Raw genomic sequence first — 17108 nt, 5'->3', positions numbered from 1 at the left:
ATACGAGTATACTCATAGTTGGCTTGTGCAGAGCATATACCATCTATGAGAATACACAGTTTTGATGCTAGCTCCACAAGCCAAGCATTTTCACTTCTTCAAGGTCAGTACAATAATCTCGTTGCCGGCGGTAAGCGTCATACGAGTATGTTTAGCTGGCTTATGTGGCTGGTTTACCAACTACGAGTATACTCGTAGTTGGCAGCGAACGTGTTAATAAGCTGGACAGGTAGATGAATAAATCAAGATGTCAGCTTAATGCAACAAAATGCAGAGTCTTGAAAATGGACCCATTGATGGAAAGTTGCATACTTAATGATGGAACTATACTAGAGGAAGTACAGGAGACAAGGAATTCTGGGGTGATGATCAACACAAATGTGAAGTCTAGGAGACATATCACAAAAGTAGTGAAGGCACCACTCAAAGGATTGCTGCAATAATGAGGACAATGACCAGAAGAGATAAAAAGAGTGGTGATTCCATTGTATGAAGTTCTGATCAGACCACAATTGAATTACTGTGCTTAGATCATGTCACCACGATTTGAAGGGAATAAATTTACCTTGGAGAGGGTTTATGGAAATGGATAAAAAAATAGTATCAGGATTGTACAAAGGTATGAGGATATACTGAGAGCATGTATAAACTGCAGTTAGATAGAGAGAAGATGAAAAGGTCATATAATTGAGACATTTAAACTATTGAGAGATAGTTTATAAGATTGACTGAAGAGATCTTTTGTATGTAGAATAAAGAAAATGACCACAAACAAAAGCCAGTCCTGAAAGATGTAAATGGAAGTGCAAGCAGGATGTGAGAGCATGAATGGGATCCTGAATAATAATTTAGTTTGTGGATGTGTGGAATGAGTTTGATAGATGAAAGGACAAGGTGGACAGTATGCACTTCAATGGATCTGGTGTTCAGAGTGTGGATAACAGTGTCATTGAATAACGTGAGATTGGAGATGCCAAATCAGGAAACTAGAGCTATTAGGGGAAAGCTATTGAGTGACTCTACATATACTAATGAGGCAAATGCGTGTGAGAATGTATGAAAAATGCCCACGCTAATACCACTGGTTATAAAACAACATAAAGCATATAAGGATCTGTTGGCCTATAACCTGAATGCGCACGGAAATGAGGATGCGAGTTCAATGTTGCAAAATGTAAGGTTTTAAAATTTGGAAAACAAAGATGGGATGCAGAATTTATGCTTCGTGAGAATATATTGTTGGAGGTAGAGGAAATAAGAGATCTGGGGGTGATAGTGGATAAGGATCTAAAATTTAGGGAACACATCTCCAAAATTGTGAAGACAACACAAAGGCTTCTGGGAATGATGCAGAGGACACTGATGTAAAGAAGTAGCGAGATTCTTGTTCCGTTGTATAAGGCTTTGATTAGGCCACACATGGACTATTGTGGCCAGATTTGGTCACCGGGTTTTCAGAAGGATGAAGAGATGTTGGAAAGGGTCCAGAGGCGACTGACTAAGGTAGTCAGTCGCCTATGGAATGTCGAGTATGAGGAAAGACTGAGAAGATGTAATTTGCAGAGTCTGGTGAACAGGAGGAAGAGGGAGAGATATGATAGAGACCTACAAGTTGGTAAGGGGTTGTTATAGGATCAATGGTGGAGAAGTTCTACAGAAAATAGTAGGAGATCAGGGGAGAACCAGAGGTCATCCCTGGAAACTGTATAAAGAGGGTGTGAGTAGGGGAGTGAGAGGCAGGTTTTTTCGTGCAGAGTTGTGAATGATTGGAATGCCTTGCCTGAGAGTGTGATGTCTGCGGGGAGTTTGAATGTGTTCAAGGCATGGTGTGATGAGCTGTGTGTGTGATAAAAGGACCTCCCAGATGAGTCTTTGACCAGTGAGGTTTTGGGGTAATAATAAGGTTTTGCACTTTATGCATACTAATACTAGTAATATTCAGAACAAGAAAGGGGAAATTTTTGGCATTGAATCATTCCTCTTGGCTAAAAATTATTGCCATTAGTGAGCTATCACTAACAGAAGATGATATAGTTAATGGAATAGAATGTGATAGCATGATGTTTTCAGGGAGGATAGAGAGAAAAGAATGGGAAAATGAATATTATTGATGATAGCTGATGAACTATATCCCAAAAAAAAGTGCAGGGTAGTGAAATTAGTGTATCATTCGAGGCCATCTGCTGAAATATATTTTGCCCTGTTGGACAAAAGCAGTTGGTTGCTGCTTATAGACTGTGAATACGAAGGATGATGCAAATGGTATGCATCACCAGATAAGCTCAATGAGTGGAGAGCAAGTAATTGTCCCGCGGTTAGCCTAGTGGCTTTGCGCTTCACAACCATATGCCTGGGGAAGAAGTGTCCAAGGTTCAATTCCCGTCGAAGACATGAGGAACTTGAGGATCTTCCTCAGGCATAGCCAAGTTAGCCAGCCTTGGGTGCAGGTAGTAGAGTTTTCTCTGCCAGTTTATCTGGCGGTTTTCATCCCACAAGCAGGCAAACCAGCTCCGTGAACATATGCTTCTACAGTCAAAAATATATCCCCCCCAGCGGAAGACTAGGCAACAGGTCAGTTGGGAGTGGTACTAACAATGTCGCATCTAAGTAACACGCGGACCCTGTATAGGATGCAGGAATAACACGTAGTGAAAGAAGAAGTGGAGAGCAAGTAATTATTATGGGTGACTTCAACTACAGGAGGAAAGGACGCATGGAAGGATGGAAATGGAATTTATGCAGTTACTAAGCAATAATTACCTGAGGCAGCATGTGATGGAATGTACCAGGGCTTGAGTGTTAGATTTGGTAACTGCATCAGAGGATTTTTCTGTAACAAAGATGACATCTGCCAATCGGTGAGAGTGATCATGTGGTCTTAACCTGAGAGGTGGCTAAATGTGTGGAATTTTCAGTTAAAGGATATATATGGAATTAGAACTAGTAAGTATTGCAACTTGGGAGATTGCTTGGAACAATGCCATAGCATGAAACCACCTCCCTGGTAAAGGAGGGTAAAGAGAAGTAATAGCCAACTACATACTACCTAGACTCAGGAGGATAAATCAAGTGAAAGTTCAGTAGGAGCTACAAAAAAAAAAAAAAAATTGTGGAGGAAATTCAAAGAGAGAGAGATGATCAGCAGGCACATGAGCAGTATAAAGTAGGCCAGAAGAGTGATCAGTATGGTAACGAAGGCTGTATATGACATGTAAAAGGAAGAATGATTTCAAATGCTGATGGGGATGTAACTTAAGTGGATAAAATAGTTGAATGTGATCACTTTGCAAGGATGTATCATCCAGGTGAAATGTAGAAATAGATAATGGTGAACTAGGGGTTGCCTAGTATACTACTGGATGCTGATGGGAATACAGCTTTAGCATTATTATTATTATTATTATTGTTCTGGAAAACTCCATGGAGTTGACAGACTCATCGAGGGAGGCCCTAACATCATGTCTGGAACAACTATTCAACATTCACACAGTATCTATCATATGTTGCCTTGAACTCATTCACGGTCATAGCACCCACAACAGACTCTGGAAGCTTATTCCACTCATTCACCACTCTCCAAGTAAAAAACCTAGCTCTAACACCCTTGTCAACCACGCTCTTGCCCAGCTTCCATGCATGGCCCCTAGTCCTCATACCACCAGTCATATTTTCAAAAATATCTTCTGGATCAATCTTATAAAAACCCTTCAGTAATTTGAATGTCTCAAAGCATTAGAGGGTATATCAGCATGAGTATTACAAGAAGATGCTAGGGAATTGGCAATTCTTTGAATCACGTTGTCTCAGTTCAGAATTGGTGCCAAGGCTGCAGAATGTGGGGAAAATAGTTCCATTGCACAAAGGAGGCTACAAAACAGGTTGCAAATTATCAGCATATTAGAAGTGGTAGGAAAAGTATTGGAGAAGTTGGTTAAGGGGAAAAAAATCCAGAAATGGGATACTATATGGAGGACCACATGGTTTTGTGTAAAGGGTTGGTCATATCTCAGTAACTCACATTTTATCATACAGTGACAGCTGACGTGGATAAAGATTACATGGTGGTACTGCTGGATTTTGCAATGGCTTTTGACGGGATACTGCATGGAATTCTGATAAATAAATTCAACAAATGGGGATAGATATGAAGTTAGTGATATGAGTATGAGGGTGATTGATGGAGAGATACCACACAATCATTTATTCAAGTTCAGGAGTACAGGCTAACAGAAGGCCTCGACATGGCATAATACAGAAATCAGTACTTGGGCTACTACTATTATGGAGAAATAAAATATTCAGTTGCTTGCCAGTAATGCAAAACTGGGAGACAATATTCAATAAAGATGTTAAAATTTTACAGGATGATTTACATACACTGGCAGTATGGGTAAAGAAGAACAGATGTCCAAGTGTAAGCTTAAGTATTTTGAGGTAAAATGATTACCAGCTGTGTACCATACTAACAGAAGTCTGCTCCAGGAAATTGAGGCCAAGGATTTGGGAGTTGAAGTTTATTATTATTATCATCATCCCAAGATCTCATGGAGTCAAAGACTCATCTAGGAGGTCCTTTTGTCATACACAGTTCATCATACTGTGCCATAAACACACTCAAATTCTCTGCAGACACAACACTCTCGGGCAAGGCATTCGAATCATTCACAACCCTGCATGCAAAAAACCTGCTTCTCACTCTCCTGCTCACACCCTTTTTATACAGCTTGCAGGGATGACCTCTGGTTCTCCCCTGATCTCCCACCATTTTCTGTAAAACCTTTCCAACATTGATCCTATAACAATCCATTACTAATTTGTAGGTCTCTATCCACTAGACTCTGTAAATTGCATCTTCTCAAGCTTTCCTGATATTTGACATTCCAGAGATCAGAAACTACCTTAGTCAGTCACCTCTGGACCATTTCCAACATCTCTTCATCCTTTTGAAAATCAGGTGACCAAATCTGTGCACAGTAGTCCATGTGTAGCCTAATCAAAGCCTTATACAATGGCACAAGATTCTCCTTACTTCAGTGACCTCCGCATCATTCCCAGAATTTTTTTTGTTGTCCTCACAATTTTGGCAATATGTCCCCTAAATTTCAGATCTTTATCCACTATCACACCAAGATCTTTGTTTCATAAATTTTAAAACCATATATTTTGCAACATTGAACTCTCATCTCAATTTATTCAAGTCTTCTTGTAAAGCCACAACATCTTCTCTACTTTTCATAGTTCATCCCAACTTTGCATCATCATTTTTACAACAAACAAATGAATATCCCCATCCAAATCTTCGCCAATATCATTAACATACAGGTTAAATAGCATTGGCCCTAAAACAGACCCCTGAGGCACACCACTAGTGATTTTCCTCTTCCTGGATATTGCTCCCCCATACACAACTTGCTGATGCCCATTCACTCAATTTATTCAAGTCTTCTTGTAAAGCCACAACATCTTCTCTACTTTTCATAGTTCATCCCAACTTTGCATCATCATTTTTACAACAAACAAATGAATATCCCCATCCAAATCTTCGCCAATATCATTAACATACAGGCTAAATAGCATTGGCCCTAAAACAGACCCCTGAGGCACACCACTAGTGATTTTCCTCTTCCTGGATATTGCTCCCCCATATACAACTTGCTGATACCTATCAGACAGCCAGTCTCTGATCCAATATACTAAGCTAATATCCAACCCCATCTGCTCTAGTTTGACTATAAAACCTGATCTCCCTTTAGCAAATCCATGCTGCCCATCAAAGCCTTATACAATAATACCATTGTTGTCTATCCAATTCTGGATCCAAGTTCTCACCATCTTCTCCAACAACTTAACCACAACACCTGACACACGGATAGGCCTATAATTTGATGCGTGAGTTCTATCACCTCCCTTATGAAGTGGCACAATTTTGTCCTCTTTTATTTATTTGGAATTCGACCTAATGCAAGACCCATATTAATAAAATATGTCAAGGCAGATGTAAACTCCCTTGCACATTCCTTTAGAATACGTGGTGATATATTATCAATTTCCAAAACCTTATTAACATCAAGTTTGCTCAGTTCCCCATATGCCTCTTGGCAGGGCCGCAATTACCATTAGGCGCAAGATGGGGGCTCACTCTCTAGGGGGGCCTCATTTTAAAACCTCACTCCTCACAAAGAACAATAAAAAAACGGCATAGTTATAGTTGCAAAATAAAATACTTATTTTTAAATATTAAATTCATAATATAAAAACTAGAAGCTGCTGAAAAATTTGTGAGGCTTCCATTTGAAATACATTGTTCTTTCCTTAGAATATAAAACTAACAGGAACTCCTGTATTCCATAAAATTCATGTATGTAAGAGTACCATTTCTTTGCTGGACGTATATATGCGTCCAGCAAACCTGAATAATATTCTGTTCACCTGCTGAAAGAACATGGATAAGAAGTGTAGGTTGACCGTCCTGTCCATTAGAATGCGATAATCCTTCATGCTGAAAAGAACACTTAACTACATTACCTGGCGTACGTAGTAGCTATGTTCTGTGGCCTACAGCAGAAACGCTTGCCATTTGCTCGGTAACCGGAATCTTAAGTTATCAGACTAAATACCTATGAGTTATATTCATTTTGCTGCTTGTTTTTATCGTATAATTATAGTTTTTAATGCCAGCGTAAAATAAGAAATCCTTTCATACTTTCTTCATTTCATATTTTATCACTCTGGAAGATCAATGTCACTATGAATTTTGTTGCTAATTATTTTAATCGCCAATACATTTAAAAATTCTCCAATAACTCGATTGAAGATAATTATTTTTGTCAAACAATTATTTTATAAATTCATGAAAATTCGAATCTAAAAATGAATACAACCTCCATCTGTTCCAAATTAAGTTTTCTATTTTATTCATAATCTTAGTTATCATGCGTAAATCTTGAATCATATCATGTAATGCATAATTTTTATAAAGTAATCTGTAGGTTTTTGCATTTCAACTTTCTTGGTTCCTCCCCTAATCACTCACTACAAATCAAAATAAACGGCAGTGATGAAGTCAACTGTTATGTACATATTTTCGGCTAATTTAGATATTATGCAGCAGTTTTGAAGTAGCGATATTTTCCCTACAGTTTATCTTTTGAAACATGTGTAGGTCCAAGCATCAAAATGAAATTTTATTTCCAAAATTTTCATAACAAAATTAATTCGCCTTTAATGGCTAACTCCCCCCTCCCAAAATTATCACCACACACACACACACAAATACTGCTAGATAACATGTGCGCACTTTCTTTTTGTTTGAAATCGTTATTTTTCCTAAGTATACTGTTGCAGTTTTCAGCAAAAGACAAAGGCGTAGAATCTCTGATAAAATACCACTGGATATAAATTAAAGACTCACAATCGGAAACCCATAGTAATGCAGTTTAACACCATTTGTTGTTCATAAAAAAAAATCGTTCCTAAAATTGAAATGTGCGACCCATATAATCTTATTTTGCAAGGAAAGGAAGCAAAATGTCATATTTATTTCAATAAATGTTATTTAAAAAATATAAATGTTTGTCATAATATTTCCAATGCAAACAAACATTTTGATCATTTATTTTCGCACATGTGAAATTCGTTTTTATTTGGGAAGAGACACAATAAGTAAATTGTGCAGCAAAAAAAAAGGATCAATCCAAGAAATACAGTGCACATAATTACAATAATCCGTTAACTGCGGGGAGGGGAGGGTAATTGCATTTTAACAGATAGAATGCTGATGAAGTTTTATCAGCATTCTTCCTTTTTATAAGGGCAAAGGGATTTTGAGTATATTTGCGAACAGATATATTCAACATAACTTAGCCAGTTTTGTTGTAAAAAGTGCTGCATTTGGAGAAATATTAGCGGCATAATAATAAAATAGCAAAATTCATAATGCTTCAGAATAACTTGATAATACCAAAACAAGATGAGACACATCTGTAGAAATCTATTATTATTGTTACACCTGATATCTTAAGAATGTAGAATTCTCAGCTATCATGGTGTAACATGAAAAGAAATAAAGTAAAAACCCTGCAGAAAAGCTAATAGCTAAGTTAAATGAATTATTTAAAAGAAAAGGAAATATTCTTGCATCCAATAAAATATAAAGGTGTTTGGTTGAACTAACTAACAAAAAGAAAGAATATATTAATGTTGTAATATGATATAAAAGAGAAAAATTATTTAAGTAAGACAGAAAAGGATTAGTCATAAGAAATGGTATGTGAGCAGCTAGAGATTAAATTCATAGAAAAATTTTGGAAAGGGGACTAAATTAGAGGCTAGCACAAGAAAAACAACAGACAATCGCTTAGGGTCAATTCCCGGATTGAGACTTCGTTACAGGCTCTCCGATCAAATGACGTTTGGCAGAAAAAACGCCACCCTAATTGGTCGGTGAAGTAAAAACAAGTAGGGGGCGGAGAAAAGAAGTTAAAGTGGGTGCCGTTAGGAGAGCAAGTATAAAAGGGTTGGAACCCCCCCCCCCCCCCCAGGGCTTTTTGTTTTGGTTCTGTTCCCGAGGAGTTCTCTACGAGCTCCGTGGCATAGGTTTCACGCGGTTTTCCTGAGTGGAGATTGGGGTTATATCTCCATCGTCACAACATGGAAACAAAAGTGAGCGGGATTTCGATTCCGGATTTCCTATGTAAGACGCGAAGAATGCCATAGAGTCAAAGAAAAGGAAACATATTCTTTGTGTTTCAACTTCAGTGACAACCACGAGAAAGGGAAAGCTATAAAGATATCGATATCCACGTCACGAGTCGCACAGCCGTCATATAGATGATTCAAAATGTGTCCTGAATTACTAAAGTTTAAGACCGTGTAAGCATAGTTCAACTCCAAAAGGAACGTAGGAGTGGCAGATTATCGGAGAGGTTATACCAAGCTAGTTCAATCAGAAGAAGGTAAAGGCCCATATGAAAAACTCAAGAAAGAAAGGTACTGTAAAATATATCTAATGTTAACTAAAATTTGTCTGTAATAAGTATCATTATTCTAATACGGAACTGTTGAAGTGACCAAGGAAAATTTATACTAGGACTTTAGTATCTGACAGAATATATTAAAAGTAAGCTGGCTAGTGTTAATGTTATGTGAATAATTAAGTGTCCTGAGAATTTTGCATGTCTATTGTAATGTATAGGAAAGTTAAAATGTCATAGTTGTGTGTTTGTGCAGAAAAAGGTTTAGTTAATCTACTTAAGTTTGAATAGTTAAATAGTGTGAATTAATCTTGTTTGTCGATGTCAAATGAATTTACGTGTTGAAAGTGTATGGCGGCATGATCGTAATACCGTTATAGGATCATAGCCTAATTACTTGTAATAAGCTAATGTTAGTTTGTAAGTATTTAGTTTAGCATTAAATTGAGTAATCACAAAAATTGAATTGTACCATGTTAAGGAATTTAATAAACCTTTGTTCAATGATAAAAGAGTTGTCTGAAATTGCTGTCCAATGCACCACTTGAAAAATACGAACCTAATCACGCGGGAAATTAATGTGTTGAGAAACGAGATAAAGTGTCACGACTGCAACATTGTTTCACTTTCAGACATATTTGAGTTCTTTCTCCTTGTTTTTGTATATAATATCTCAAACTAAATATCCCAAAAGGCGCAGTATAAATACAAATATTAGGGGTACTAAGGGGAGAAATAACTTAAGTATTAGTAAAATTTTTTGGTGATATCTCGTGCGTAGATAATAGTTGAACATAGCTAAGCAGAATTTCTCTAATTGGAATAAAAATCATAAATTGGGACACAACATTATTATTATTATTAGATTCCTTTTAATTATGAACTCTATAAAGATATACTTAATAAATTTGTATTTTTGTGGTTTTAAATAAATAAACTAGTTTCATTTTGTCACAGATGGTTTCCGCTGGACTACCTGGATTTTTAGACTATTATTCTTATCAATATTGTAAAAACTCGATTGTAGCTTAAATATTCCAAAGCACATTACATCGATTTTTTTTACTTAGGTCAAGTCCCATAAGAATGTTGTAAAAAATAGCCTTGTTTGTCTCTGTATATTTTGTATTAGATATTTTTAAATAGCCCCTTGGAAATTAACTGTTTATACTTCTTTAATGTTTATCGAAAATATTATGTCAAATATTTATATTTTTAAATAATATTTATTGAAATAAATATGTCCTTTTGCTTTCGTTTCTAGCCAAATAGCATTATACGGATCGACCACATTTCAGTTTTAGAAACGATTTTTTGTTATTCATAAAGACAAAATAAAAAAAAAATGATAAAATGCTAAATTGCATTACTCGGTTTCCGATTATTAGTCTTTTTGGCATCAAAAATTTATCTCCAATGATATTTTAGCAGTGATTCTTCGTCTTTTATTTATTTGTATTATGCATATTACGATAATATCCAGTACATATCCTCGTAGATATGTTGAAAATATAATATGAAAAATATCATATACGGAATGATTCAAATTTTTTGCTCATTTTGAAGACTTTATAATGCTTCCCCCCCCCCCTTATCCTCTCCTGGAACTCATTTGCATAACTACTGTAAATTTCTACAGGTTTGTAAGCTTTTCTAGACAGTATTCAAAATCTACGGCAATCAGATTGTACCGTGAAGCTTCTAATTCTGTACTATTTATTTGCAATCTAAAACCAGCTGTTCTATTGTCTGCTGAAATTATGTGAAATTTTAGAAATAATATGCTATATTTTCACCATGCAAAATTGCTTATATGCAACCACACAAAAGAAAGTAAAGTAGTATTATTTTTGTTTGTTTTTCTTTACAAAAATCTAAATATTACTTCTTCTGCTGCTGGAAGCTATTTCTGAAATAATCTACGTCTTATAAATACTTGGTAATATCCTCTTAGCTGGAGGAAAAGCTGAAGGATTATTACTCTCAGCTATTGAGAAAGAAAGGGGAGAACACTAAAGTCGCACTAAATTGCATCAAGCTGTAGTGCAGAATACATCAAGAATGTCTTGTTTTCTTTTCGATTACAGATATCCTAACAGAAATACTGACATTTCGTTTACATGCTTATACATTATTTATACCAAAATAATTTCTTAATTTATAATAGTCAATTTCACTTTTATTATCGAAAAATTAGAAATTATTTCATACAGTTATCTTGAAAAAGAGGATGTGAATTATTTTCAAAGAAAAGGTGCATAAGCGTTTCATAATCTTTTTTTTTTTGGGGGGGGGGTATAGACCCAATTAATCTGCGGATATTTCAGAGAATTTATTTCATAAATCGTTCGCAAGACAACTGTTACAAACGTAAATCACTTGGGGAACATACCCATTCATTTTAGTGTGAAATAGTAGCAAAGGTTCAGTTACTTTAGATATCTCATCTAGAAGAAAATGTTATGTCTGCTGATATTAGAATCTTGGTGAATATTTTTTCTGACATGATTTTTCTATTCGTTATAATGTGCGTTTATTGTTATAGGCAAGTGAGAGGCAGCTACGAAAGTGAGATAATCCGATTAACCGTTCTCTTCAGCGTGAGGGTTTAATCACACCTTCTAATGGACATGACGGTCAAATTGCACTTCTTATCCCGGTTCCTTCAGCAGGTGGGCTGAATCATATCCAGATTTAGCTGGACGTCTAGACTTCCTGGCCCTTTGGGAGGCATTTTGAAACACGTTCCAGTGACAACAGAGGTTTTTTTGTGCTGCTGATATTTGTATTAATTATTTGGCTAAGAGCAGTTTCTATATCACATAAATAGAGTATTTGAATTTCAAGTTTATTATTATTTATAAATTAAATTGATTTTTCAGTTCATTTTTAAGAATATATTAATATAAAGGTAAGAATATATTATTCAATTAATTATTAATTTTATTTTACTGATACTCGTTTATTTTAACAAAACCAAGATACTAGTGTTTCTATTTTTGTATTTTTTAAGCTTTTAATGTAATTATTTATTTTATTTATAGTTTATTTTGGATTTAATAAATATTTATTTCGCTTTTGATAGATTAATTCACGTAAGGATGCCAAGAAAATTTGAATCCGGAGCTAGTAAAAGAAAACGACTTAGAGAAAATGAAAAACAGCTAAATAGTCAAAAGGGGACAATTTTGTCTTTCTTTCGTTCTGAAAATGAAGAATTTCGTAGAACTGAAGTTGTACTTCACAGTTCTCGGAATGAAAACGAAACATTGGTATCATTATCAGGAGAAGATGAAAGTGAAAATGAAGACCATCAAAATGATGTAGAAAACATAGGAGAGAAAGAAGTAAATGAAACAAATCAAGAGGATTCTAAAGAAAATTTTCAATCGGAGTCTGTACTTACCAGCAAGCCAGCTATCTCTTATCCTACCGATATAGCAGTGTGGCCACTTACTATTAATGAACAGTTTATCGAGCATATTTTAATAAATATGCCCCAGAATGTTGGTAAAATCGAAAATTTAAAAAAAAGAATACACAGAACGCAATAGAATATATGTCAGAAATATAAATGAATCACTTTTTTACTGTAAAAAGGCGAATGGAACAAAGGAGAAACGGGAGTGGCTAATTTTTTCAGAAACCAGCAAAGCAATTTACTGTTTTGTTTGTAGATTATTTTCTAAGTCAAATAATAGCTTATTGAAGGGTTTTAATGACTGGGGAAATATAACACCAGCATTCTACTGAGCATATACGAGCGATGTGCACATATCGCAAAAGAAAATCAAGTTCTGTAAATAGTCGAATTGATTCTGAATTGATCAAACAAATACAATCTCAAGAAAATTATTGGAGAGAGGTTTTAAAAAGAATAATAGCTACCATTAAGTTACTGAGTAAACTAGGGCTAGAATTTAGAGGAAATATAAATGATATTTTTTCTGATTCTTGCGGAAATTATTTATCGTGTTTACATTATTTAAGTGAATTTGGTGATTTTTTAAAACATCACATGAAAATGTACGCCAACTGTGGTTCTAGCAGATCAAATTATCTTTCTTACCATACTTGTGATGAATTCATAGCGTTAATAGCTAAAAAAACAAGAGAAATATTAATATCAGAAATTAAGGAAGCTGCTTATTTTGCAACAATACTCGATTCAACGCCAGACATTGCCCATAATGACCAACTAGCTATGATATTTAGGTATGTTGCCGCAAATTCTGACATTAGAGAAACATTTATCGGGTTCATCAGAATTACACAACACAATTCCTTATATTTAGAAGAGGTAGTATTTCATCGAAAGTAACTTTCGATGATATTAAATACATTTCTTACTCAGTCAAACTTTTATCTTCTACAGTTCAGAGGTATGAAATGAATGCATCCGTTTTCTGATGCATTCACAATTTAAATTTTAGGTGGAAATTTTAAAATACAGTAAGAGAATACATACAAGAATAAGCTCATCCTTTGGACATTTCATTGTATGTCTTGGGCATAACTAAATAAAAATATAGGGTGGAAAAACGTCAGTACCTTGACATCTATCAAGTCCACATTAGCACAAATTATAGAACAAGTTAATTTAATGAACTCAGACTTCTTTCCAACGGTTTCATACTGAAAATACTTGTTTTGAGTATACGAGAATCATTGCTGAATTTATTTTGACACTGCCTAGTTTCATTGCTTCATAAGTATAAAGAGTATTTCCTTATTGGCGAATCGATTGCATTAGGCGACACAGTAAAATTAATGATAATTATATATACCCATTTCAAATGAATGAAGTGAAAAACAATTTAAAAAAAACATAATTTTGACAACTACATAGGAAAAATACACACCAGCTGGATCAGCGATCACAACAAAATTATTATTAAACGGGTATCTCCATGGAGTCAAAAGACTCATCGCAGAAGACTCATACTAATTATTATTCACACAATACTTATCATACCTCTCCTTAAACTTGTTCACTATCGGGGGACTCAACTACTACTACTCTTCAAGCAAAGAACCTAGTCCGAATATCCTTACTAACCACACTCTTGCATAATTTCCAGGGATGATTCTCTTTTCTCGCGCTACTATTCATGTATTGAAAATATTTTGTGTCAGTATTATAGAATCCCCTCCCCTTCTGTTAACTAAACTCTGCAATCCACACATTCTCATAGGAAGCATTCCGCAGACCTGTCTTCAGGTTGGTCACTCGTCTCTGAATCTCTCCACTACCTCCTTATCTCCAAGAAACCTCCGTGACGAAATCTGTGCACGGTAGTCAAGATATGGTCGAATCATAGTCATAAAGAGGGATAATTATCTCCCTATCTTGACTTGTTAGCATGTTTCTCAATATCCAAGTAATCGTTTGAGCTGATTTACCGACTTGTGTAATATGACTTCTGAACTTTAACTCCCCCTCTCTCTCTCTTCACCATTACCCCCAGTTCACTATCTCATCAATTTCCTGTAATGCGGTATCAATGTGATGTGAGATTTTTGCATCGCCGGCAAACAACTGAATATTCTCTTTAATTCTTCCGTATGTCATTAATATAAACACGAAATAGTGGCCCTAGTAAAGAGCCCTGGGACACTCCACTAGTCACCTTCATTCTATTATATTCCCCTCCACCATACACTACACTCTAATGTCTGTCAGTCAGCCACCGTCCTATCCATGCCACCAGCCACATATCCATTCGCATCTGCTGCAATTTATGTAATCGTTCATCATGCGGTATTCTGTCCAATGCCTTTGCAAAGTTCATTAGAATCATGGTGTAGCTATTTCCTATATTCAATTCCCCGTTCTCCTTATTATAAAATGTGAATAAATTACTAAGGTAGGACCTATCTTTTACAAAGTCGCGCTAACCCCTATAGAGTATCATATCCCTATTGACCCATTCCGAATTTTACTTTTAACCAACTTTTCCGATAGTTTAATCACCTCAGAAATACTAATTGATCCGTAATTTGCTACTTCTGCCTTGGACACACCTTTATGTAATGAAACTATGCTGCTTGGAAACAAGTAAACGGACACCATAGTGTGAGGAACAAACAAACATCCATGGCGTTCACCTTAATAAGATGTAGGACTTCCTTTCGCTGCAATGACTTCAGCAATCCTCTTGGGCATAATTTACACAAGAGTATGATGTATGATAGCAATCAATGGGAAATTTGGACTAGACATTTAGTGAGGTCCAGGACTGTTATGGGACGGACGTTCCTTGAGTTCACCCTATGCTCTACTTCATCCTACGCATGTCCAATAGGTTAACATCAGGGCACTGTGGAGGCCAGTCAGTTGTGACGAGCTTCATTTCCACAAATCACGCAGTTATAGCAGCAGCCCTATGACATGGTGCAATGTCTTGCTAAAAGAGACAATGGTCAGTTATGTAGAAACGTCACAAAGAAGGAAGCATTGCATTGTCCAGAATATTCATATTCTCGAAGTTCAATGTTCGTGACACAAATAGAAGTTCGAGGCCTAACCAGGAAAAACAGGAGCATACCATCACACGTCTCCTCAGATTTCACAGTCAGGGTTACACACTCTGGTAAGAATGAGACGTTCACCAGGCATCTGCCACACTCACACTTGCCCATCTGTTCGGTTCAGGGTTTAGCGTGATTCGTGCCATGTAACGGGTCACATGTTTGTTGCCGGTATAAATTGGAGGAATATCATGATCTGAAGTGTCTGTTGGGAGTGAGGGTGTCCTTTCATTTCTTTCCAAGCATTGTATCCTACATTCCTTCCACTCCCTTCAACCTTGCAAGAGCTGAGGCTTAGATTGAACAACTTCGTCAGAGGCACTGCCCGTTCTCTTGGATATTTTCATAGCACATTAGCTGACTTACCTCCAGTCCCACTGCTATTTTTCAATATATTCAGTACCACCAGTTCACTACCTCAATTCTCACATCAGTAACTGCAAAGTCTACACCTGGATGATGCAACTTTGCAAAGTGATCACTTAGCAACTCAACTTTTCTTCTGCTTCTGTTACTTTCCTACCTTCAGCACTAAGGTTATTCTTCCATAATCGTTTTTTCTCTTACTTGTTACATAGCGAAAAAACCTCTTCAAGATTTACTTATCCAATTTTCTCTCAAAATCTGATTTAGCCTTCTTCACCATACTAGTTATCCTTCTTGCTTATGTTCTGTATGTCTTACGAGCATGCCGATCACTTTTTTGTTTACATTCCTTCCATAATGATTTCAAAAATCCATGAAACAAAGTACTGGTACTCCAGGTGGACAAAAGGATGCATGTTAAGGTACTTATTTTACTTTAAATTTCACTTTTTTTATTATTAAAAACAATGCCAATTTAATTTTGCTTTATTTATTATTTATTCTCTATTTGCATATTATTACTTTGGCACTTAATTAGCTGCTCCAAATGCATTAAAATGTCGTAAAGGCGATTTCCGATTTAGATAAACGATTTTTGTAGACAATACAGTAAATTTTAGGTTGAAGAAAAAAAAATCTTTATATATTTCGGTGGAAATCTCCATCCCCCGCGCGCGCGCGCACACACACACACATACATACTCTGACATATTATGTCCTGTTTTTCATGCTTTAAATTATGGACACCCTACCCTACACTCTACTGCATCCAACAAAGTAATCCCACAATACCTTTTTTCCCTGTTACTAGCAACACAGAGCACTCTCTCTGGGATTTCCCTTAACCTGTTCTTCTAGTCTCGTTTCATACTCTGAATTTATCCTTCATCATTCCAATAAATGGCACCTTACAGTTAGAGGAACCCAAACTAACCCTATATATCAGGGGTCACCAAATGGCTGCCCGCGACCTTAATGCTTTCTTTTCTAAAAATCAATGTTTCTAACATCCTGTGGGGATTAAAACAGAAAAAATTCAAACTTCTAAATGTTTTATGCCAGCTTTAAACAAAAGTAAAACTTATTACTATAATTATTTGTACCATGTTTCTATCATCAAATGTTGGCAACACTGAATGGAAGTTACTTGTCACGTAGCCATTTTAAGCCACATGATACAATGTCAATAAGTTACATACCATTGTAATACGATAGCGTGTTAATAAAAAGTTACCTTAA

At 35.9% G+C, this 17108-nt stretch overlaps 1 pseudogene; it reads left to right on the top strand.

The window, feature by feature from the left end:
• Nucleotides 1-17108, top strand: part of LOC150098955 (general transcription factor II-I repeat domain-containing protein 2-like) — a 196260-nt pseudogene that overhangs the window by 139954 nt on the left and 39198 nt on the right.

The sequence above is a fragment of the Typopeltis vanoorti genome, chromosome 15 (genome assembly GCF_054136105.1).
Source record: "Typopeltis vanoorti isolate ZY-2024b chromosome 15, IOZ_Tvanoo_1.0, whole genome shotgun sequence".
In the NCBI taxonomy this organism is placed as follows: domain Eukaryota; kingdom Metazoa; phylum Arthropoda; class Arachnida; order Uropygi; family Thelyphonidae; genus Typopeltis; species Typopeltis vanoorti.
This window is presented reverse-complemented; position numbering and strand designations above follow the sequence as displayed.